Below are 24,566 nucleotides of genomic sequence, written 5' to 3'. Positions count from 1 at the left end.
TCATGTCTTAAACATCTTGAAATAACTGATGCTAATTATTAATAAACTTTTGGCTGGCAAAAAAAAAAATTAAATTTGTCTAATTATCGCTTATTTTGTCTAACTGATATATGTATTTCTCAATTCTAAAAAAATAATGTATAATATTGTATTACATTATTTAAAGAATATAAAATAAGACTACATAACATAAATATATTTTTTAAATTTTCTTTGTGAAAATCATTATGTTGTTTGATTGTTGTACTTGATTCACATATTTGCATAAATATTTGTGATAGATAAATAACTATATTTTTATTATCAGTACATAATATATATTTATTGTATAATATAAGAAAAATAAAATTATTTACTTGTTAAACAAACTTGTCTCATGTTGGAGATTCGATTATAGACATATCATATTCGAAGTAGACATTTTTACAGTTATCAATCTTCTTAACAGTCAAGAAACAAATTTGAATATCAAAACAATATCTCATACGATCTCTTTGTGATATAACTGCTTTGAAAAAATTGAATTAAGGCATCAAAAAGGACTGAAAATAGATGTGCAGATGTGTTATCTAAGTCACCTTTACAAAGTACTAATCATAGTTCATATATCATTTATGTTCATCCTATTTTTTGTTCATCATTTCTTAAACATCTTGAAATAACTGATGCTAATTAATAATAAACTTTTGGCTGGTAAAAAAAAAATCAAATATGTCTAATTATCGCTTAAATATTTTATTCATAGTATCTAAGAAGCTTTCAAGTGATATCATAGTTTAATTTTTATTATTTTTTTTTGTTAATTTTTAGAGTTTTTTGTATTTAAGATTTTTTTCCATATTAAGCTTCTATTTCTTTCACATAATTGATATATATATAAACATGTCATAAAAATTACCATCAAATCAGTTTTACGTATTTATTATTTTGTTTTTAATGAAAATACATTTTTTAAATAATTTAATTGAAAATAAATTATATATTAATTTTTTGTATTCTAACAATTTGATTGATTTAATTAATGGGAAATTGCCACAAATACCACATTCATAGTACCACTTTTCATGTTTACCCTAACCACTTTTACCCTCACTTTTAATGAAGGGTAAAATACAATTATACCCTTAGGGTTAACTAATCTAGACTTAGGGTTTAGAGTTGAGGAGTGGGGTAGGGTTTTTGGAATGTGAAATTTATGATTCTAATAAATATATAAATACTTAAAAATATAAAAAAAAATAGTTTCAAACATAATTTTCGTTTTTCAAAAAGAAATTTGAAAAAAAATTAAAAAAAAAAATTCGAAAAAAAAAATTTGAAAAAAAGTTTTATAAAAAAATTCGAATTTGAAAAAGTATATTTCGAAAAATAAAAAAAAATTAATTTTTTTATTTTTTATTTTAATTTTTATTTTTTATTTTTTTATTTTTTATTTTTATTTTATTTTTTTTTTTATTTTTTATTTTATTTTTTATTTTTATTTTTATTTTTTATTTTTTATTTTTTATTTTTATTTTTTATTTTTATTTTTATTTTTATTTTTATTTTTTATTTTTTATTTTTATTTTTATTTTTTATTTTTTATTTTTTATTTTTATTTTTTTTTTTTTTTATTTTTTATTTTTTTTTTTTTTATTTTATTTTTTATTTTTTATTTTTTATTTTTTATTTTTATTTTTTATTTTTATTTTTATTTTTTTTTTATTTTTTATTTTTTATTTTTTATTTTTTTTTTTATTTTTTATTTTTATTTTTTATTTTTTATTTTTTATTTAAATAATACTTTATTATATATATAAATAACAAGGACATAAGAGTCTTTTGTCACTTAATGAAGAAGGTATTTTTGAAAATGTCTCATTAGTGATGGTAAAAATGAAAAGTGGTAGCATAAAAGTGGTAAACATGTAATTTCCCCTTAATTAATTTGCTTTGGTGGATAACTTAAAAAGTTTTTATATGAATCAGGAAAAACAAGCTTATGTTGTTATATTATATTTATTTGTGTATATAGAATTTATATATAATGCTAGTGTAATAAAGAAAGAACATTATTTTTTTTTGTAACTTCAAAATGATACATTATTACAATTTGAAATTAATCAAAATTGAATAAAATAGTAATTAAATATTTGTAAATCTAATTGTTTTTTTTTATCTTGATTAGTTGGATTCTCATGAAAAGAAATCGATAGGTCAAACAAATGTTTCAAAATTTGTTGTGTTATTGTTTTGTCTATAAATTAATAAATTAATTGAATTGATATATTTAATTATTTTACCGTTAAATAATATTTTATAAAAACATTAGAGAACTATGTTTTGAGTTGTTTTGTCAAAATTGTTCAAAAATCTATGCTTTTTCATATTTGTCACGAAAATTTATATGTTAAACTTATTTTTACAAAATTCTTAACTTTGTCACGAAAACAAATATCTATGTTTTTTCATATTTGTCAATGTTCTCACACTTTCAAAGAATATATTAGCTTAGTCACTTACTAATTTGTTTTTACAAAACAAAGTATCGGAGTTTTGAAAGTTGAATTCATATTATTGTAATTGTATATAAGAGTTTGTGATTACATACTTAGTGATTCTTGTATATGTGTCCAAGAATGTTTCAATAGCTTAGTGGTAACTGTCCTATATTTATGTCATACTAACCCGGGTTCGATCCTTTCCTTCGCAATGTTTTTTTCATTTTTTACGGAAAAAAATGAGATGACGTGGCAGTTTCGGACTCTCTGATTGGACTCCATGGCTTATATCCCCTTTTAGTATTGTATATGATTTCTTGTTAATCCAATTAAGCCCCTCTATTTTAAAGCATAATATTCGATAAAACTCATAATCAATTATAAAGAAAAATTAAAAAGTCTCTTTCATCTTCATTCCTACAAACCAAACCCTCAAATCCGAGGATATAACTCACTGTTGCTTCTCTTCATCGGCGTTTGTCTTCGGTCTACGACCCTTCCGCTCCCATCTCTCTCACCCCCGATAGACATCAACCTCTCCTATTCTCAGGATCGCCAAGCCGAAAGTACGTCCTCCTCGTCTCTTATTTACGGAAGCTCGTACAGCACAAGCTTATGCCATGAACGAAGAGTTCTCAAAAGTTCTCGGTCAGCAGATTGAGTGTTACTCTAATTATCCTAATGCCGATAAGATTAATTGGATTAATGGTGAAATGAGTCAGGTCCGAGTCTCTCTTGTTTCTTAGATTGTAAATAGTTTTGCTTTATGCTGAAATACAACAGTAGAGTGCCTTGGATTAAGAGTGAATGAGCTGAAATTTTCATTTTTCCTTTTTCTTTTGTTCTGCAGATGTCGTTGTGAGCATACTTTTAGAGCCAAAACTGAGGTTATGTTTCATGTGATCCTTTGTAGTTTGTATACATTAATTTACAAGTTTTCAGTTACAATCCTCTGCAAGCTGTGTGAATCTGTGCTACCATATTCTGTAACTATTTATACACAGTGAAAAAGGAAGAGGCTTGATTTGTCTGCTTTGTTTATACAAGTTTTTGGAAACATTGTGTTCTCTGTGTTTGTCCATAAGGACTTTGTAAGGGAGTTGCTCGCCGTTCAAAATCCTTTCAAATAAATGGGACACAGACCAAAAGCCTTTTCAAATGAAAGCTTCATTTGTGGAAGAAAATATATGAAATGCTAAAAGCTAATGTCTTAACAGTTTATCTATTTTTTTCTAATTATGCTAACTAAAAATATATCTTAACATTTTTTATCTATTTTTTTAGAAAGAATTACGTTTTTTCATAAGAAATGAATAATAAAGCTAATTTAACATTTTACCAAAAAAATGAATAATAAAGCTCAACGAACAAATAAACAACAAAGCTTCATCTTCGTTCTTACCATCTTCTCTTTGCCGCACACCGTAAACAAACCATATTCGCTGTGATTTTCCTCATCTGCGACATGAACTCACGGTTATGAGGATTTGTCACATGAGTTAAGACATGAACTCACGGTTATGCAATTTTGTAATAATTGCATCTTCTTCATATTAGGGTTTTCAGTGTTTTCTATGAATAGATCTCAGAACCGTCAATGATTTTATCATAGAATCTTCATTTATTTTGCGTTTTACTTCTATAACTTATAACTATAGTATAAATTAACCCCATTAGAACCAAAAACCAAGAAAAAACAAGTTTTGATTTTGAGTTTTGGAAGATTATATCCAAAACGCCATAGTTGTAAGACGCCGGTTGCGTCTCCTCGACATCCTTCTTCGAACAACTTTCTGAGATTCTCTTTCGCCGGAATTTGCTGTCGTCTCGCTTCTTCTTCTTCGGCTTCTAAGTTTCTCTATTTTACCTCGTACGAAACCAAAAAAAATAAAAAAACTTTTAAAGTTCACCTTTAGTTAACGAAAAAAGGTTAAGTCTCACCTCGGGCCCACCAAAATCAATTAAAATCCATCTAACTAAAACCCAAATCATCAGTTACACTTTTAAGAGGTCAAATTGGGTCTTATCATCCAAAAATTGCCTTAGTAGGAGGAACTGCCTCACAGTGTAAAAGAAAAACGGTAAACTGTTCCCCAGTGTAAATGACTCTTTTATTTTAAATTGAGATATAGTTACAAATGATTCCAGACCGGAACCACAAGGCATTTAATACATCCATACAACAAAAAAACCACATCACAATTCATGATCATGACGGTGTGACCTAACACCTAAGTCACACCTCACCTCTGAACTTTTACATTTTCGTCGGCCCTCTTGTCGCCGCAAATAAGTCGGCCCTCTTGTCGCCGCAAATAAGTCTCTGAACCTTCAACTTTCTCCTTACAAATTTTAATCATCGCTTTCTACAAACTGACCGGTTCAAACAAATTTCGTATTGGGTAAACAAAAACAATAAACCATAAATATAAACATCAGTCCCAACTAATAATCTAGAAAAATCCCACTTTGAGAAAAATTATCCAGAACAATGCACTCTTCATCGTCTGTATTAAAACGCCTCCTTTGATCCATGTCTTGGCCATACAACTTCTCCTTATAAGCAGTGAATTTGTCTTTAAACACGACCAATGCAGATCTTAACCAGAAATGCTTGGTTAGTCAAGGAAATACAAGCCGGGAAGTAAGTACCAGGAACTTTTAATAACTACCATCAGAATGTTCTATGTGACAGTATTGTTAATCAAGGTTTCACTCTGTTCGGCGGTTTACTTTATCCGCTCTCCTCCAGTGCCGCTGCGGGAATGTCACATCAATATTATTGATTAGATTTTTAATTTTTTTATAAATCTGTGCAAAGCTTTTTTTATTACATTTTAGCATAAGACAAAAAAAACTACTGATTATATGTTAATTAGTCTCGTACGATCTTGTTGTTCATTCGGCAGGGCGGTCGATATTTGAAATGCATATAATACGGCTTCGTCGGATATGTCAGCGGTACAAGAGTAGGATAATATGGTACGACCAATGTCTTCTCGAGATTACTTCCTACGATTTTTTTGGGAAAATCAATTACGACAATAATTTTTGTATGTCCAACGTGAAGAAGTTGGGAGATAAGTTCACGTTTACAAGTGTTTGCAATACTCTCATGGACAATAAGACGACTTTAGCCACCAGTAATGTTCATTACACTGAGCCAACAGCATTGTTCTATGTGGGAGAGACGCGGTTCAAGGGTGATACACTGTATGGAATGGTATAGTGTACAAGAGACTTATCCCCACACGCTTGGCAGGAGTGTATAGTGTTTAAGATTGCTAGAATGATAACCAGGAGCGAGATTTGTAGGTAGGAGGCTAGGAGCTGTACTTTTAGGTTTGAGTTTTATCCTTTTATTACCAAGCCGGTCCAAAATATTTAAAGAGCTAAATAAATATTAACCTATTTGGTTTGAATGTTTTCAGTCAAAAGTTTATGTAACATCAAGTGATACTTTTTAATGAATGTTTACAGAATAAAACAACAAAATAATAACTGAACTAGGATAAGACTTGCGCCTTGTGCAGGATAAATTTATAGAAAATTTATTAAAAAAATATTATACGGAAAAATAAATTTATATTTTTGATTGAATTAATATTTTGGTCTTTAAACAATTTTTTAAATTTTTTTGTTAATTACATAATTTGTTTACTGATGAGCCGATCCAATTTTTAATAAAATTTTAGGTCAAAAAATCACTTACCGCCTACCGCATAAGAACCTAACGTTTAGGTCGAAAAATCTCGGGTCTATTTGATTACAATGAAACTATGTCAGCTCGGTTTTATATCATGATTTAGAATTTAAAAATTAATTATGGTTATGAGAAGTTTACGTTCATGTGCCAATCCTATATATCTTTAATATTTTTCTCTTTTTCATTTTGGTTATTGTTCGATATAAATATTAATTTTGAAGTTTATTCTCATTTCGTTTGTTTGTTTTGACCTGAAATTTAGAAAATGCTTATGATTTAAAATAATTAAAGATGTACATACTTCGGTTAAGATCTGCACCTTTTGCAGAATAAATATTTTATATTTATTATTTTTAATGTTTTTCTGCATATTATGAAATAATAACATAATAAGTATATATATTAAATAACTAAGAAATCAGTTACTATTATCACTACAAGAAAACGTAGCAGTAACAACGGTATTTTACGAGGAAATTATTTCCTCGTAAATTTACATAAGCTTTACAACGCAATTACGACGCGACATGACTTCGTCGTAAACTCGATGGTAATTTACGACGAAATGTATTCGTCGTAAAGTTAATGTAAGTTTACGACGAAAGTACGTGGAATGCAAAATAGTTGTAAACGTTACATCGACATTACAACGAATCATGTTACCGTTACATAAAGGTGAAAACGTGTATTGAAAGTGCTTTAACTTACCTAAGTTCGTTGTAAACGCGTTGTAAATTTTCCATGTAAAATCCATGTAAAACTTACCATATTTCTCTATATATATGTCATTTCCCACAACTCTCTTCCTCACAACACACAACTCTCTTCCTCACAACACACAACTCTCTTCTTCTCGAACCACCAATTACTATTTCGAAGATAACGATAACGAACATGAGTCATTCGTCTGTCTGCCAATTCAGTAGAGCGATAAGGAGAAAATGGAGGGAAGTGAAGTTGGTTTATACTTGAGTGAAACCTCCGACCATCGTCAAAGGTTCCTCTCAAGTACAAACCAGCTGCACTTCCGTCCACTTTCTCCTTGTCGTTCCACTGAATTGGCAGACAGACGAACGACACAGGTTCCTTATCGTTGTTTTAGAAATAGTAATTGGTGGGGTAACAACGCAATTACGACGAAACCAAATTTCGTCGTAAACGCCATGTAATATTACGACGTAAGTACGTCGAAAATGAAATTTTACATCGATATTACAACGAATCATGTTACCGTTATATTTAGGTGAAAAACTTATCGAGTTTCGTTGTAAAGTCGTTGTAAAAAAACTATGTAAAATCCATGTAAACTTTCCCTTGTAAAATCGTTGTTATATTTCAACTACCCAACTCGAAAATTTCTCTATATATATGTCATTTCCCACAACTCTCTTCCTCACAACACACAACTCTCTTCCTCACAAGACACAAACGGAAAAAAAAAAAAATTTAAAAAAAAATAGTAGAAAAAATGGTCGGTGGCGGTAGTATTTACGAGTTACGAAGTTGGATGTATTTGCACAAAGATTCCGACGGGAGAGTGACGAATGCATTTCTGAACGGGCTAGAGACATTCATGCACCAGGCGGGCTGTACACCGATCACGCAGGAAAGCGGTAAGATGTTCTGCCCCTGTTCAAAATGCAAAAATTCGAAATTTGCACGTAGTGAAACTGTATGGAATCATTTAGTAAACAGAGGATTTACACCACAGTATTACATTTGGTATCAACATGGAGAGGGTTATGGGGGAAATGAAGCTAGTAGTAGTAATGCTAATTTTGAGGATGCTCATCATAATGAAGAACCGAATCATGTGCATAATGAATATAATTATCATCAAGAGGAGCAGATGGTAGATCATGATAGGGTTCAAGATATGATTAGTGATGCATTTTTAGAAACAACTACAACAATAGCAGATGGAACTGGAAATGTAGAAGAACCTAATTTGGATGCAAAAAGATTTTATGAAATGCTAGATGCTGCAAATCAACCAATCTACACTGGTTGTAGAGAAGGTCTCTCTAAATTGTCTCTAGCAGCTAGGATGATGAATATTAAAACGGATCATAATTTACCTGAGAATTGCATGGATGCATGGGCGGAGTTGTTTAAAGAGTATTTGCCAGAAGACAACGTGTCTGCTGAATCTTATTATGAGATTCAGAAATTGGTTTATAGTCTTGGGTTACCCTCGGAGATGATTGATGTTTGCATCGACAACTGCATGATCTACTGGAAGGAAGATGACAAGTTAGAAGAGTGTCGATTCTGCAAAAAACCACGATTCAAACCGCAAGGCCGTGGGAGGAATAGGGTACCGTACCAAAGGATGTGGTACCTACCAATTACAGACAGATTGAAAAGATTATATCAATCTGAGAGGACTGCTGCGTCGATGAGGTGGCATGCCGAACATGTCCAGAGAGATGGTGAGGTTGCACATCCATCAGACGCAAGAGCGTGGAAACATTTCAACAAGGTACACGGAGATTTTGCTACAAATATTCGGAATGTCTATCTTGGGTTATGCACCGATGGATTTAGTCCATTTGGAATGTCTGGTAGACAATATTCTTTGTGGCCAGTCATTCTTACGCCGTATAATTTACCGCCGGATATGTGCATGGAACAAGAATTTCTATTTTTGACCATATTAATCCCAGGGCCGAAGCATCCAAAACGGTCTCTTGATGTTTTTCTTCAACCGTTGATAGAAGAGCTAAAGCAATTGTGGTCAGAAGGGGTGAGGACGTACGATTGTTCCTTGAAAACCAATTTTACGATGCGAGCAGTTCTGATGTGGACGATAAGTGATTTCCCTGCTTATGGGATGTTGTCTGGCTGGACAACACATGGAAGATTATCTTGTCCGTATTGTCTTGGATCCACGGATGCTTTTCAACTGAAGAATGGTAGGAAGAGTTGTTGGTTTGATTGTCATCGTCGGTTTCTTCCACTTGCCCATCCGTACAGAAGAAACAAGACATTGTTTCGACACAAAAAAATTGTCAGAGACAGTCCTCCTCCATATCTCACCGGCCAGCAGATCGAAGCGGACATTGATTATTACGGAGCTCAGGAAACAGTTAAGGTTGGAGGAAATTGGCATGTTCCTGGAAATATGCCTGATGGGTATGGTGTATCTCACAATTGGCATAAGAAGAGTATATTTTGGGAGCTACCGTATTGGAAGGATCTTCTCTTACGCCACAATCTGGATGTCATGCATATCGAGAAGAACTTTTTTGAGAACATCATGAATACATTACTTAACGTCCCTGGGAAGACAAAAGATAACAAAAAGTCAAGGATGGACTTACCTGATATTTGCTCAAGAAGTGAGTTACATATCAAGAGCAATGGAAACGTTCCTGTTCCCATCTTCCGGTTGTCATCAGCAGCGAAAACAACCTTGTTTGACTGGGTTGCATCGGAAGTTAAGTTTCCTGATGGTTATGTTTCAAATATGTCAAGATGTATTGAACGAGGTCAAAAGTTCTCCGGAATGAAAAGTCATGATTGTCATGTGTTTATGCAACGACTGCTTCCATTTGCTTTTGCCGAGCTCCTTCCAGCAAATGTCCACGAAGCACTTGCAGGTAATTATAAATTTATATATATACCTATGTTACGAAATGTTATTAATTTGATTCCTTTTAAAATATACAGCCATCGGAGCATTTTTCAGAGATCTTAGCACACGTACGTTCAAAGAAGAAGTCATCGAACAACTTCATCAGAACATTCCGATCATATTGTGCAACCTGGAGAAGATATTTCCTCCTTCATTTTTTGACGTCATGGAGCATCTAGTTGTCCACCTACCGTATGAAGCATTGCTTCGTGGACCTGTTCACAACGGATGGATGTATCCGTATGAGCGACAGATGAAACATTTGAAGGGGAAAGCAAGAAATCTTGCAAAGGTAGAAGGTTCAATAGTTGCAGGGAGTTTGACAGCCGAAACATCTAACTTCACATCATACTACTTTGCTCCAACTGTTCGTACGAGAAAAAGAGTTCCTAGAAGATATGATGATGGTGGAGTACCGACATCATATCCAATTGATGGTGTTCCTGACATTTTCTGCGAAATTGGACGGTTTGGTGGTAAAACGAAAGAAGTATGGTGGTCATGTGAAGAAGATAAACATAGTGCCCACACTTATATTCTGCTCAACTGCGAGGATGCAATGACCCGTTACTTTGAAAGGTAAATTTTTTTGTGAATGTTAATTATATGAATTGAAGTTAATTATGTATGATTTGATTATTTGTTCAATTTGCAGGATGTTTGTATCTCAAGTTGAAGAAGCAATACCAGGAATATCTGCAACTGATGTGGATACACGTAAAGATAAGCACTTTGTCAAGTGGTTAAAATCACAGGTAATATATCTCATACTATTATATTAATTAAGTAAGTGTTTAAGAATATATATATGTTTTTTGCAGGTTGATTATGACGATCCTTATTATCCCGTATGGTTTCATGAATTGGTTCAAGGTCCAGTTGCAAAGGTCACCACATCACCTATGTATTTCACACGAGGATTTACCTTTCACACATACGAGTATGGGAGACATCGGGCAACGAGTAACTACGGAATATGTGTGAAAGGTGAAACAGACTTTTACGGGATATTGCAGGAGATTATTGAAGTGGAATTTCCGGGGTTATTGAAGCTAAAATGCGTCCTCTTCAAATGTGAATGGTTCGATCCTGTTGTGAACCGAGGGATTCGGTATAACAAATTTGGTGTTGTGGATGTCAATTTTGGGAGAAGATACAACAAATTTGAGCCTTTCATTTTAGCTTCACAAGCCGAGCAAGTTAGCTTCCTTCCTTATCCTCGGCTTCGAACTTCCGGGATAAACTGGGTAACTGCTATCAAAGTTACACCTCGTGGACGCATTGTCGTTGGAGAAGAACCGCCCTTGCAAGAAGAAGACGCTATCACTGAAGTTGAGGTACCAGAACAACCAACTGATGAAATCCTTTTGATCGACCCGCAAAACTTTCAATATGAAGATATTCCCGAAGATGCGACAGATGAAGCACGTGAAGACGAGTTCGAGAGAAGCGACGATGATGATTGTAATGATAGTGATGAGAACGAAAACGATTTAGAGTGATGTAATATATGTATCAAATGTTGGATTTCTCTATTGTAATATTTTCTAAAAGAAAGAGTAAGAAGTAGTATGATATAAGATATGATGTTAGATGATATGTCACTTTGGGGTTTAGGGATTTCATTCTCGGTGTTTAGGGTTAAGCGTCGTAATTTCGTCGTAAATGGAAAAACGCGGGCCTGGTAATTTCGTCGTAACTCGAAAAACACGGGCCTGGTAATTTCGTCGTAAATTAAAAAACACGGGCCTGGTAAATTCGTCGTAAATGGAAAAACGCGGGCCTGGTAATTTCGTCGTAAATTTACGTCGATTTTACGACGAATCCTAATCTATATAAGGGGACGCCGAGAGCGAGGCTGCCTCGCTCATTCCTCCCAAATTCCTTTGCTCTCTCTAAGGTAAACTCTCTCTTCTCTCTCTCTTTTTTTTTTTTTTAAATTAGTTTAGGTGATTAGTTAGGTAACGGAATTAGTTTAGGTGATTAGTTAGGTAATTAGTTTAGGTGATTAGTTAGGTAACGGAATAATATTTTTATTATGTCGTAACTGATAAAATTTATTTTAATTTTTTTAGATGGCTCCTAGAAGAAAATCCAGAGCACCTAGTTATAGAGATTTGTTTGGCGACGATGGTTCCGGTACATCTTCTTCCGGTCCATCGTCTTCTGGTCCATCATCCTCCACCGCAGTTCCAGACTCTCAGCCTTCTCAGAGAGTTGCTTGGAGTCCTCCTCCACCGCAGATGCCTCCACCGCAAATGCCTCCACCGCATATGCCTCCACCTCCTCCTCCAGCGGCTGCACCTGAGCCTGTCCCAGAAGGTGCAGTTCATCCGGATTTGCGTGTGCCTTCATATGCCCCATTCGCGAGATATACGGTAGAGGATTTGCTTGCCCAGCCCGGACGAGAGGGTTTGGATGTTCTAGACCCCGATAGACCCCGAGGAACTTATTGGTAAGTTATTAATTTTTATTACATAAAAATTTAAAATATTTTTATTTTCTAACGGTTAAATTGTTTTCCTTTCAGGTTTGGGGCTAATAACCGTGTTGGCCGGAGCGTTTCGAAAACGATTAAGGGTTACTACGACGGGGCATATCCGAACTGGAGCAAGACTCCAAATCACGTTAAGATCACGTGGTTTAAAATGTTTGCGGTAAGATTTTTAAATTTAATTAAATTTTAACTTTTAAATATGTATATATTTTTTAAATATTATTATTAATTGTAATTTTTTCAAATTTTTTGTGTTTCAGCAAAAGTGGCATTGGTCTTTGGGAATCACCGAGATGGTGAAGGCGGAATTCGTTGCAAAAGCAAAGATCCGCCTCTGCAACACAGTCTCCGATTGGAAGGACAAGTGGGAGCTCGACGGGTATGAGGGAAAGCCCACTGAGCTCACGACGGATGTGTGGGATGGCCTCATCGCCTATTGGAAGCACCCGTCTTCGATCAAAAAGGCCAATTCGTGCTCGGCTTCTCGAAGAACGAAGGATAAAGATGGTAATTTGCCCATGCTTCACAGAACCGGCCAAAAACCACATGCAGGCATCCGTCTAGACGTTGTAAGTTTTGTTTTTAAATATTTATTTTAAAATATTCAATTAATATAACTTTTAATATTTTTTTTTTGTAGTTGGAGAAGACGGGAGTCTTACCATCTCTGTCTGACCTATTCAAGATGACTCACGCCACATCCGACGGAGTTTTTGTGGATCCTGCATCAGAGAAACTCGCTCAAGCAGTGGCTACTCGGATTGAAGAACGGGAGACGCAACTAACTCAGGAGTCTCCCGATGGATTACCCGTCACATTGTCCACCGAAGAAGCCGACCGAATCTTCGAAGAGGTAGTACAACTAAAATTTTTTTTTTCATTATTTTTAATAACTATATTAATATATGTTTTAATTTTATAGCTGGCTCCTAGAAAGAAGGGCCGAATAGTCGGTATAGGCTCCGTTAACCAAGTTGCAAGGGCAACTTCGTCATACACTTCGAGACGGGATGAAGAGACTTCTCAGATGAAAGCTCGAATGGATAGCCAGCAGGTTCGTTTAGACTCTCTTGAGGATTTGCTAGACGTGATGGCCGTGGGAAACCCGGTTATGCAGAGAATGTTGAGTCAGAGACGAGCCGCTCTTGGGTTGCCAGTACGAGATCCCCAAGAGTCCGATCCAACCCGTCAACAGCCGAGCAACCCCACCGACTACTTCGATGATATGTAGTTTTTTTAATATTTTCGGTTTGTATTATGAATTTAAATATTATGACTTTTAAATGCTTTTTTATAAATGTTTTTTATTTTCATATTTCGTTTTAAAATTAAAATTATTTAAAATTCAGAATTTTAAATAAATTCAAATTTATATATATATATATTTGAGGTTAAAAATAATATTCAAAATATATTATAAAACGAAACGTCGATGTAGGCTCGACGTAAACATTTACAACTGATTACCGTCGAAAATAATTACGAGTCTTTTACATCGAAGATTTTACGTGGTCTTTACATCGAAATGTTACGTGGAGTTTACATCGAAATATTTACGAGGGTGTTACAACGAAAATGTTTACGTGTGCTTTACATCGAATCCATTACGTGGAGTTTACCACGAAATTTTACGTGTCGTTTACGACGAATCTCTGCCCTGCGCTTTACGAGGAATATATTTCGTCGTAAACTTAACAAGTCATTTACGACGAAACGTCGGTTACGACGGGCGTTTTACGACGAAACGTGTTTCGCGGTTCATTCGTCGTAACACCCCGTTTACGACGAAGTTACAACGTATATTGCCCTCGTAAAAAATATGTTTTCTTGTAGTGTATGTAATAAATTAGCATGTGCATATAAATCAAACTATCACTCTTGTTTATTCGCAATCATTTTAGGGTAAATAAATAAAAAAATCAATCTTATCTATCGTATATGATATATAATTAAATTTAAATGATATTAATAAATATATATAGTACACTTTTAATATGGATATTTATTAAATAAAGTTTCTACTCATATGATTTTCTGATTATTTGCATATTTATGTAACAAAAGTTTACACCAACAACTTTTTTTTAATGTGGGATAATTTCAATAATTTATAATCATTTAAAAACAATGAAGATTTCAAAATTAAAATTTTAACTTTTCAATATATGTTCAATGCAAATATCAAAATATAAGTATACATTTTCAGACGATGTATAGTTTAATTTAAACGATATGATATATATATATATATATATGTATATATATATATATGTATATATATATTAACATAAAAACCTATTAAAATAAAATTATTTCTTCATATGGTCTTATAGTCATTGTATCTTAATATAGAAAAAATTTGAACATTGATCGTAAAAGTTCATGTGAGACTTTTAACAATTTTAGTAATTTATACTCGTTTTGAAAAATTTAAACCATGTATTTCAAAATACAACATATACACACAAAAAATCTAGATTTTTATTATATGATTAATGTAATTATGTAATTTATTTTAATAATAAATAAATAAACAAAAATGATAAAAAGTATACAGATTATTATCAAATCTTTATTTTTAAATCATTAATTGCTATATATATTTTTTAATCACATTATGTAATTCCGTAGTTTTTATTTTAGGAAAGCATACGAAACAATAAAGATTTGATATATGCAACCAACTATAGCCTGCGAAACAATATTTGGCTAAAGAGTATAATTTTTAGACTATAGTTTATATAAGGTGCTCTAGAATTCTTTGAAATAAGATTTAGAAAGCATACACAAGTGCCAGTTATGACGAGTTTTTTTTTTTAATTTTTACAAAATTTAGGTTATAACTTTTTAAAAGATCCTCAATTAATATATAAGAGATACGATAACTATACTCTCCTATCTTGTTGCTTTATGCTTGTTGAATAAATGTCTTCTCTCCCATTTATCTTATACTAGTGGTATTCCTACGCTACGCGCCGGATTTGTATATTTTGTTCTCTAATGAATTTATAATGGTTTATTTGATACGTGTTAGTAATTATAATGTATTACTTTGTTTTGTAGTTTTCTTAGATCAAAGAAGAATAGCATAAATAGCTTTCATAGATTAATGCAATAAAATAGAATAAATACTGATAATTGCACAAAATAAATATGGTTGAACTTAAAATATAAAATACAGTCGATGAAAAAATGTTGAGTGATGCATGATATATGTTGATAATAATGTAAATCCCCTATTGTTTGAATAAGTTTCTCCTACTCGAAAAAAAAAAAACAAAAATGTTAAAGCAACAACCCGGTTCATCCAAACCGGATAATTAATTATAATACAACAATATGTCTGTTTATATTTTATCTGATATCATATATATAAATTACACTAAGACATTATAAACTAATTCAGTCCATTACTAATTGGTAAACATAATATAGTCAAGTTAATATAAATCAATATTAATCTCTATTATCATAAACACTTCACTATTAATATAAAATTCCATATTTTAAATAATAATTATTTTAAAATATACTTATTCAATATATTTATTAGTATGAGTTCTATAAAAAGAGTGAAATTTTACAAATATATTATTATTGTTAAAAGAATTATAATTATATTTACATATAATTATATAAATATAAAATATTTCCTCTAACACTACATTCAAAAATACATTTCCAAGTATAGTTTAATTATAGTGGTACGTTTCCTCATAACGACAACCCCGCATTTGTAATTGTTTTTTCTATTTTTATATTTTTTTAAATTAAAGCTAAACTCCAATTATTATATTCAGACTCTAACACTCTAAACCTATAAGTTATATCCCAATTCATAAATTTTAACACAAAATCTATTTTTCTTTGTACTTTTGATAGCAGATAGAAGTGTTTCTTGTGTTTTAGAGATGAGGTGAAAACTAATGGTGCTATGGAGTAACGGCTTACTGTGGGAAATTGTATCGTTACGTAGTCAATCAAAGCAGCAGGTGTGCTTATGATTACCATTGGACTAATCACAACGCTATTGCTTGCACATAAGGGTGGGTCGAAGTGGTAGATGATCTTCTTTTATAACTCTACGACAGAACCGCAGTTGCCTAATATTATCAGAATCACATACTATTAACAGGTGCTTCTACTAAACAAAGATTTTAAATTAATTGCATCAGAGGCATCAAGACGCAGTCCAGGGTTACACATTCTACATTGAATCTCATCAACAAAAAAAATTCTGCATAACAGCGTCTAGAAACATCGTAAATAAGATGATCAAAAGTAATAAAGACATAATCCTCCACTTACCCGAAAGAAGAAGTCATACAATTGAAAGAGATGGTATTTGTCAGCGGGATCATGATGATTGACATACTTGAGAAGTTTGATCTCATCACGGCTTTGGACAAAAAAGTCTTTGTTGTTCTTTATGATCTTTGGTTCATTCTCATTAATGAGTGCATGCACTAAACCACGAGAGTCGAGTGTATATATAGTAACTTCGGTGCGCAAAGAAGAAAAATGAGAAATGTGGTGCATAGAAAAGACCAGAGATAATCAAAGTGAATATCAATTTTATTCAAACGTTTATTATTTCGAGTTTAACTAAACATGAACTATGAAGCAAGGCTAACCATGACGAAATAATCCTAGAAGAGCCAATGTTTTTCCTTGAGTGACGAGTTTTATTAGCAAGAACTCAGCCACATTGCGTTTATTCAGCGTTATACAACAACACAAATTAGATTCCGAGGTTCTCAGGAATCAGAAGAAGGTGAATCATTAACAGGATGCCAGAACCTGTTGTAAAACCACAGTGTCAGCCTCCACGGCATAACCATCCTGGTTCCTGTGCCATGCATAGTGCGCATGCGTCCTGTTCTTTATCGAGAATATCGCGTGTCCAAAGCTAGCTTCTCTGTATGCAGAGTACTTAGGCTGAGGCTCAGTCATTCTGCAGAAACCATGTTACAAATTATAAAAAAATAATTGGTTTGCAATAATGGTCACAAGCCCTTTGTTATATAGCTTACTTGGTAGTCAAGCCTTCAATATTTCCTCCATCACCAATGGTGATATAGACAGGAGCAGATTGATCTTTTACTGGACTGCAAATGCCATTAACCACTGTGTATGCTATGTTTGATATGCGTTCCTAGTTTCACAAATATCTCAGAGTTGTCAAAATATATAGTTTTTAAAAAGAAGAAACAGAGATGAGCTTAAGTTTTGTGTTCTTACTGATCTTTCGTAGGCGTGGACGTGACCTGAAAAAACAACATCTACTATGTTCTTGACGAACCACGGCTCATACATCACTCTCATTGTTTCACCTTTCATGTAATGGTAATCGTAACTGTTGTACCACGGCGAATGGTTCAGAACAATCAACCATGGAGTTTCTGTTCTGTTAACCTTTGGGAATTCCTCTTCGAGCCACGAGTACTGCGGTGTGTATTTACCTGTCCAAGAAAAAAAGATTTAAATATCGGATTTTAAGAGTATGGCATGAAGAAACGTGTCTAGATTTTAAAAGATGCGTTTACCATATGCTGAATATGAAGAAAGCACGATTATGTAAGCAATGTCCTCTCTTTATAGAGTACCAGAATGGTTCTGTGCTGCCTGAAGCTCGGTAAGGAGTATGGTACCTATGTGTGAATGGCTTAAACGGTTTATTTTCTCCCTGCAAGAGTGCATATAAAGACAATCCATCTCAATGTCAGTCTAGTCCATGTAATGCTTTGTGCTAATAACAGTTTGAAGATTAAAGCCAAAAACATAGAGGGAGCAAGAGGCTTTACAATCTCGGGAGCAAAATCTAGTTCATGGTTTCCTGTAGTCCAAATCCAGGGCTGATAAGCTGTACTTCTTTCGGAAAATCTTCCCCAACTGTCCCATCTATTATTGTCGTGATTCGGATGATTATCAGCGTATGAGAGATCCCCAACGAACAAAACTGCTTGCCCTTTTTTAGGGCTCTTCTCATAATGTGGTAAAGTTATGTTTGAGTCAAAAGTCTGTCCAAGATCCCCTGCAACAAACAACAATTTTGAGGTTATTATCAGATCTTGAAGAACTGAAACACCAAGATCTTCCGTCTCCATCATGGTTCTTCTACTCTCTTTGATTTTGTCGCTAGACTGATCAAGCCTCTCCACGGACATTGCCAACCTCTCTCTTTGATCAGTAGAAACCTGGAAATAAAAGACTTAATTAAGTTTGCTCTCATCTACTTCACTTTGGTGAGTTTAATAACTAAGAAATTTGAGAAGAAGTTCAGTAATATGTTTAACAACAGAAACATTATGTATTTCACGCTTTATCTCGTCGTCATCTATGTCACTCAGATAGCATATGTTATACATGTAACCACAAATCAACGGGTGTTTTTTTTTTAAAAAGTCCAGTAGAAACAGGAAAGGGAAAAGAATTCACCTTTGTCATTCTCGATCTACTCAGCGTCATCATTCATGGCCTTTGAAGTCTCTTTTGGTATCCATGAAACTGCTGTGGTAAAATCAACTGATCAGAGCACAAAAAAAAAATCATGAAATAATTTTGAGCAGAATGAATAATGAAAATGAATGGAGTAAACACAAACCTGATAAAGCTCTTTGCTTTTGGAACGCGATTCTGATTGCATGAAAGATTGGACGAATTTAGATAGGAGTCGTGAAGGGAGATGCGAAGAGGTCTGACTGAATGCTTCCAATGGGAGGAGTGGATTAATCAAGCGGAGTTAGAAACAGATTAATGGAAGGTTGAGGGTTATGGAGATCAGAAAGACGCTTCAAGTTTCTGAAATTTTTTTCGGGAAGGTAGCAATCCTGAAAAGAAGAAGAAACCTAATGTTATTTGGGCTTGTCTTAATCTATTGATTGGGCTTAATACCAAACTGTAATATAAAAACCAAGTTATGAGATAACCGGATTACACTGAAGATTCTATGATTTTACGATTGGTTTGGTTAAGTGACAGGTGGCACAAAAAGCCCCTACCTCCTTGATGATGTGGCTGCAGGAGGTGAGAGAAAACTCTAAATTATTATTTATATATATATATACATTGTAACTATTTTATATTAAAATATATTTTTATTTTATTAATCAAACAATATTTTATTTCATTAATCAAAAAAATACTTTATATTTTTTGGAAATTTACTTTTAAATATTATAAGAGTATAATTTTTAATATTATTACAATAATTAATTTAATTACGATAATAAATTAATCTTTTTCCAAGCTAAATCAATTAAAAATATAATATAATGTGATAAAATCATTAAGATATATATTTTAAAGTAATATATAAATAGTTTCAATAATGTCACAAATAATAATTAATATATATATATATTATTTAACAATAAATGATGTTTTGTAATATATATATTTGTTTCCATTTATATTAGATTTTCATTAATAATGATTATTCATCTTGATTTGGTGTACTAATATTAAAACTATATACAGATGTTCATCTGTTGTTTGGATTTTTTCGTTTACTTTGTGTTATAATGTTGTTCTGGGGATGTCTATTTGAGGTTTGTAATGGTTGAGAACTGTCTGTTTTAGATTTGTCGGTTGAGGGTTAAAATAAGTGTGCAATCTGTTCATCTAGATAATGTGCTGTTGGTTAGTTGGTGTATAGTTTGTGTTTCATGTATTTACATTTGAAACGTGTGCGTGTCGTGTGGCTGAAGTAAGTGTGGTCCGTATAGTTTAGATGCAAGCTGCTCAACTAAGTGACTTATTTTACACTTTTTTTTTAGACTTATTTTACTTGTGGTGAAGTTATTTGTATATTTCTTGTGTTACATCATATATAGTCTGGATACATCGAGTATTTGGGGTGATTCATTTGTAACATAGGGCAATGATGCAGATAATCATAAAAGCAGAATCAACTCGTGAACTCGTCCAAATGCTGATATATCCTAAATTCCTATAAAATCCGCTAAACCAACACAACCCAAATACGGTTCAGAAAATTGTTCAACGTGTACTTATTCATGAAACTAAAAACATAAAAAAGCTCAAATGCAAAATAACAATGAGAATGATAAAACTTTTTCACGTCTGATGTAGACCACCTAGTCTTTGTGGTCTTCTTAGTCCTGCCGCCTTCCTCTTCAGCTAATGCATCTCATAGCAAAACTAAACACTATTCTAGTTCATACGAAACTCTGACAGTAGTGGTCTCATATTGTTTCTCAGGTACAAACCTCAACCGCAGTCCTAGCTACTTCAGCAGGAGAGAGTTTTGTCTCCTGGACTCTTTTGCCAGGCTTCAATTCTTCAAGAGGATGATAGTTTTGTGAGGCCAACGGAAACTTTTGTGAGGCCAATGTCATGTCCACCAATTGATAAATGAAAGGCTGATTCAAAAGAAGGAATCTTGCACCTGGAACGAATAGAGGACAACCAAATACAAACGTTTCCATCAAAAATTACTCCAAAAGCAAAACAATGGTTAAATAATCAAGGAGGTGATGAGATTTGTTATTGCATAAACAGAGAATCGAATGCATAAGTTTCAATGTGCCACATTTAAAGCTTGCAGCAATGGAGAGTGCACTAAAGATGGCTCACAACGCATAACTTTTTATTTGTAAATCTAGTTTCCTGTTTTGAAAATGTGAAAAGATTAAGGTCGTACCTTTGAATCAATAAGAACCATATCAACGCCCATCAGTTAGCCTCTTTTCTTCACATTCCAGGCTTCCCAAAATTGAATGAGTTTGTCTACCACTTTTTCTAGACAGCTTGCATCCTTCAAATCTGTGAAATGGATTGGACAAGTTGCCATAATGAAAAGGTTAGTTTCGAAAATAACAAAAGCTTTGTAATCGGAAAGGGAAAAGTATTAAGCTTACGCTCTCAAGAGGTACATATTTATACTGAATAGTCAAGCGAAGTCAGTACATAGATAGAAAGCTCCATTGAAGGACACTTTTATTGCTTGACATTATTGCTAAGCGTAACGTTGGCTGTGAAGGGAAGGGTTATCCACATTTAGTCCCCAAAGGGATTCAGCATGTGTGTTGTAAAATCAATGAAGATCACGACACTCCCAAAGAAACATTATACATAGTTTTTTTTCTTTTTGAAACACATAGTTTTTTTTTTTAACTATTTTTATTATATAAACTTAGGATTAAGGGAACCTAAGGACTCACTGATTTGCACGACGGGGGATTGCAATCCATCCCTAATGTAAGCGGCGACATTCCGTCATGCCTCTATTTCGGAGGACTCCATCTCTGCAAATTCCTGATCGAGAAACTACAAATTACTTTGACCAAAGAAAAGAAAAGAAAACTACAAATTACTCAACACAAAATCATATCTAAAGGCAAATTGAAATAAATGTACCTTGCATTGGACAACGCTTAGCTATAGCTGCAGAGAGTATCCTCCACTTTTTTTCTATATCATGCTATGTTGCTTCTGAGGAGAGATTATAAACTTGTCTGACCTCATTTGTATCACCAAGAATTGAAGGGTTATACTCATTAATGGAACAATACGATATGTTTTTTAATGGAAATTTTTGGCGGATCAAATTTGGCATTGGCGTTTCATTTTCTCAATTGGAAGTTAAGCAAAAATCAATGTGGAAGGCTATTTTGAACTTATGTCGGAAAATTTTACCAAACCATGCCGTAAGCACACTTGCCACCAACATGCATAATCAGAGGCTTAGATTTGCCCCGACATCTGGAGCGAAGGATGGATGAAGCTACGGAGAAAACACCGCCTAGACCTTCCGTCATCTCCGTATCAGCCGCCGCTACCGTCCATGAACGTAGGTGGAGAAAAGACAAGTTTAGATTTGCCTGGAGAATGAAAAAAATTGCTTTATTTGGGTTAGTGAATGAAGAGCAATTGATATTCTGTGGTTTTGTAATGATTTATAAATTGAGAGATACATGAATCGGAAGAGAATTCAGAACGTTTTCGATTTTGTTTTAAAGAAGCAGTGATGGCAGCAGTTAATGGAGATATTTCGTAGAGTGAATGAACCAAGGAAAAATTAGTTTAGTGAAGGTTTGTTAAGGTGACACGTGGCGGCAAAAGGAACATGGTGTGCTGAGGTGGAGGCTTGAGGAGCCTTTCCAAGCTACTTTATTAGTATAGATATATATATAGATAGATATATAGATATAGAGCAGTCATTTTAGGACGACACCGAAGGAATCATGTGATTGAAATTTAATTGATATTCATAAGAGGACTTTACTTATAACAGCTCTTTATTTCTTTTCCACGTTTATAAATAACAAAAAAAAAAAGAAATCGCAAAGAGCTAATGCGATGACCGTGATACGTGAAAGTTAGAATTATAGCTACGTGATCGAGGAACAATGCCTTCATTTCAGGTCGACACCGTAGGTATCTAGATACCTACATGGATGTCGAGTATATTTCTCTCGCCTTTGTGATCCATCCTCGAGAAAATTTTATCCTCGTCTTTCCAACGGCAAAGACATGAGTTCAGGATCCATAGTATTGTCCATTCCATGAAGAGGAGTTTGAAATGTTCAGCTTATTGGAACATAAACTCATTACACACTTAACCAAAAAAATAGAAGCAGATGAATGTTGTAGGACGCCCAATTCACTATTTGATTTTCCTATCAAAGACTAGGATTTGAATCAAGAATCTGCAGTTCAATAAACCAAACATTTTGCTTTAAGCAAAAGTTGAGACTTTTGTGTGCCTTCCAGAACAAATGGACACGGTGGAGCCCTGGAAGGAACAATATCATTGATTCGTTCTAACGCATCTTCGATCAGATTCCTACAAACCAAGATATCCAATTCCATCCTCTCGTCCACCGTATCTGTCAATAGCTTGGCATTGAGCTCACTGACTGAGACGAAATCCAAGGAGCAAGCTATTTCTGACTTAAACATAACAAAATTCAGAGAAAAAGACATACGTAATATCTGTAAATCTTCCCATCTTGGCATCGACAGCTGTTAAAGACAATTCCAAGAAATCAAGAATCTGCAGTTCATATTGTGTGAATTTAGATACAAGAGTTTGTTGAGTGACTTTCTTATTATTCTTTCTTCATACCTTTTACAGAAAACGTAAGCTCTGTTTTTATAGAGCTTGGGAGAGACAAAAGAGATTTTGAGAGAGAGAGTCCTAGATACGAAGAAGATTTTGAGAGAGAAGCATAGATTTGATCTTATCCTCTTTTAGGCTAGACAAATGGGCTCGAGCATTGTGAAATTGGAGCTTTATTAACTCTATCTGTTTGGGCCTTTATGCTTTCATCCCCTCTTAAACTGAGTGTCGGTGGAGGTCGTACATTCAGTTTATAGCGAAGCTGTTGAAAAGAGTTCCGAGGTAACGACTTCGTAAAAATATCAGCCAACTGGAGAGCTGCAGGAATGTACTGAATCTCTAAGACACCGAGAGCGACTCGTTCTCTAACATAGTGATAGTCACAATCAATATGTTTTGAGCGATTGTGAAGAACAGGATTCGCGGATAGATGAACAGCAGAAATATTGTCGCATCGCAGGACTGCAGGCTTGGATTGAGAGATCTGAAGGTCACGAAGAACAGATGATATCCAGGTCAATTCAGAAGCAGTTGTTGCCAAAGCCCGGTACTCAGCTTCGGTTGATGATCGAGAAACCGTTGGCTGTCTCTTAGCAGACCAGGAGATCACATTGGAACCAAGCATTGCGCAAAAACCTGTTGTAGATCGTCGTGTGTCTTTACATCCAGCCCAGTCACTGTCACTATAGGATATGACAGAGAGATCAGTGTCTTTAGAGATATGAAGACCAAGTGTTGATGTTCCTCGAAGATACCGAAGAATTCTCTTTAGGAGACCAAAATCTGACTCAGTGGGAGAGTGCATACGCTGACATATAAAGTTGACAGCATATTGTATGTCTGGTCGGGTTATAGTGAGATACTGAAGTTTACCGGCAAGGCTGCGAAAGTATGTTGGTTCTTTAAACGGTCGAGTGTCTTGAAAAACTTTATCAAGACGTAAGGGTAGAGGTGTATGAATAGGATTGCACTGTGACATACCCGCATGATGCAGAATCTCCTCTGTGTATTTTGTCTGGTGCAGAAAAAGACCCTGTGAATGCTTCTGAGCCTGTATTCCCAAGAAGTAGTGGAGATTACCTAAGTCCTTCATAGCAAAACGAGAGTTTAGTTCTGCTATTAGTGACTTAAACAATGATGGATTGGAACCAGTAAGAAGA

At 33.9% G+C, this 24,566-nt stretch overlaps 2 long non-coding RNA genes and 2 pseudogenes across 2 annotated transcripts; 2 read left to right on the top strand and 2 right to left on the bottom strand.

Moving 5' to 3' along the window:
- The first annotated feature begins 4,971 nt into the window (after nucleotides 1–4,971).
- Nucleotides 4,972–7,111, top strand: LOC125608786 (annotated as a pseudogene).
- A 7,672-nt stretch (nucleotides 7,112–14,783) lies between these two features.
- LOC125608785 lies at nucleotides 14,784–16,910 on the top strand. The gene is made up of 2 exons (XR_007339433.1): nucleotides 14,784–16,366; nucleotides 16,456–16,910. It is a non-coding gene; the product is annotated as an uncharacterized LOC125608785 (long non-coding RNA).
- Nucleotides 16,911–16,984: 74 nt separating this feature from the next.
- Nucleotides 16,985–19,168, bottom strand: LOC106378036 (annotated as a pseudogene).
- A 1,061-nt stretch (nucleotides 19,169–20,229) lies between these two features.
- On the bottom strand, nucleotides 20,230–23,347 carry LOC125608784. The gene is made up of 2 exons (XR_007339432.1): nucleotides 20,986–23,347; nucleotides 20,230–20,730 (listed from the first exon to the last, which is right to left on the bottom strand). It is a non-coding gene; the product is annotated as an uncharacterized LOC125608784 (long non-coding RNA).
- Between the last annotated feature and the right edge of the window lie 1,219 nt (nucleotides 23,348–24,566).

This window comes from Brassica napus, chromosome A5, assembly GCF_020379485.1.
Source record: "Brassica napus cultivar Da-Ae chromosome A5, Da-Ae, whole genome shotgun sequence".
Taxonomy (NCBI): Eukaryota; Viridiplantae; Streptophyta; class Magnoliopsida; order Brassicales; family Brassicaceae; genus Brassica; species Brassica napus.
Note: the sequence above shows the minus strand (reverse complement) of the source record. Positions and strands in the feature narration are given on the sequence as shown.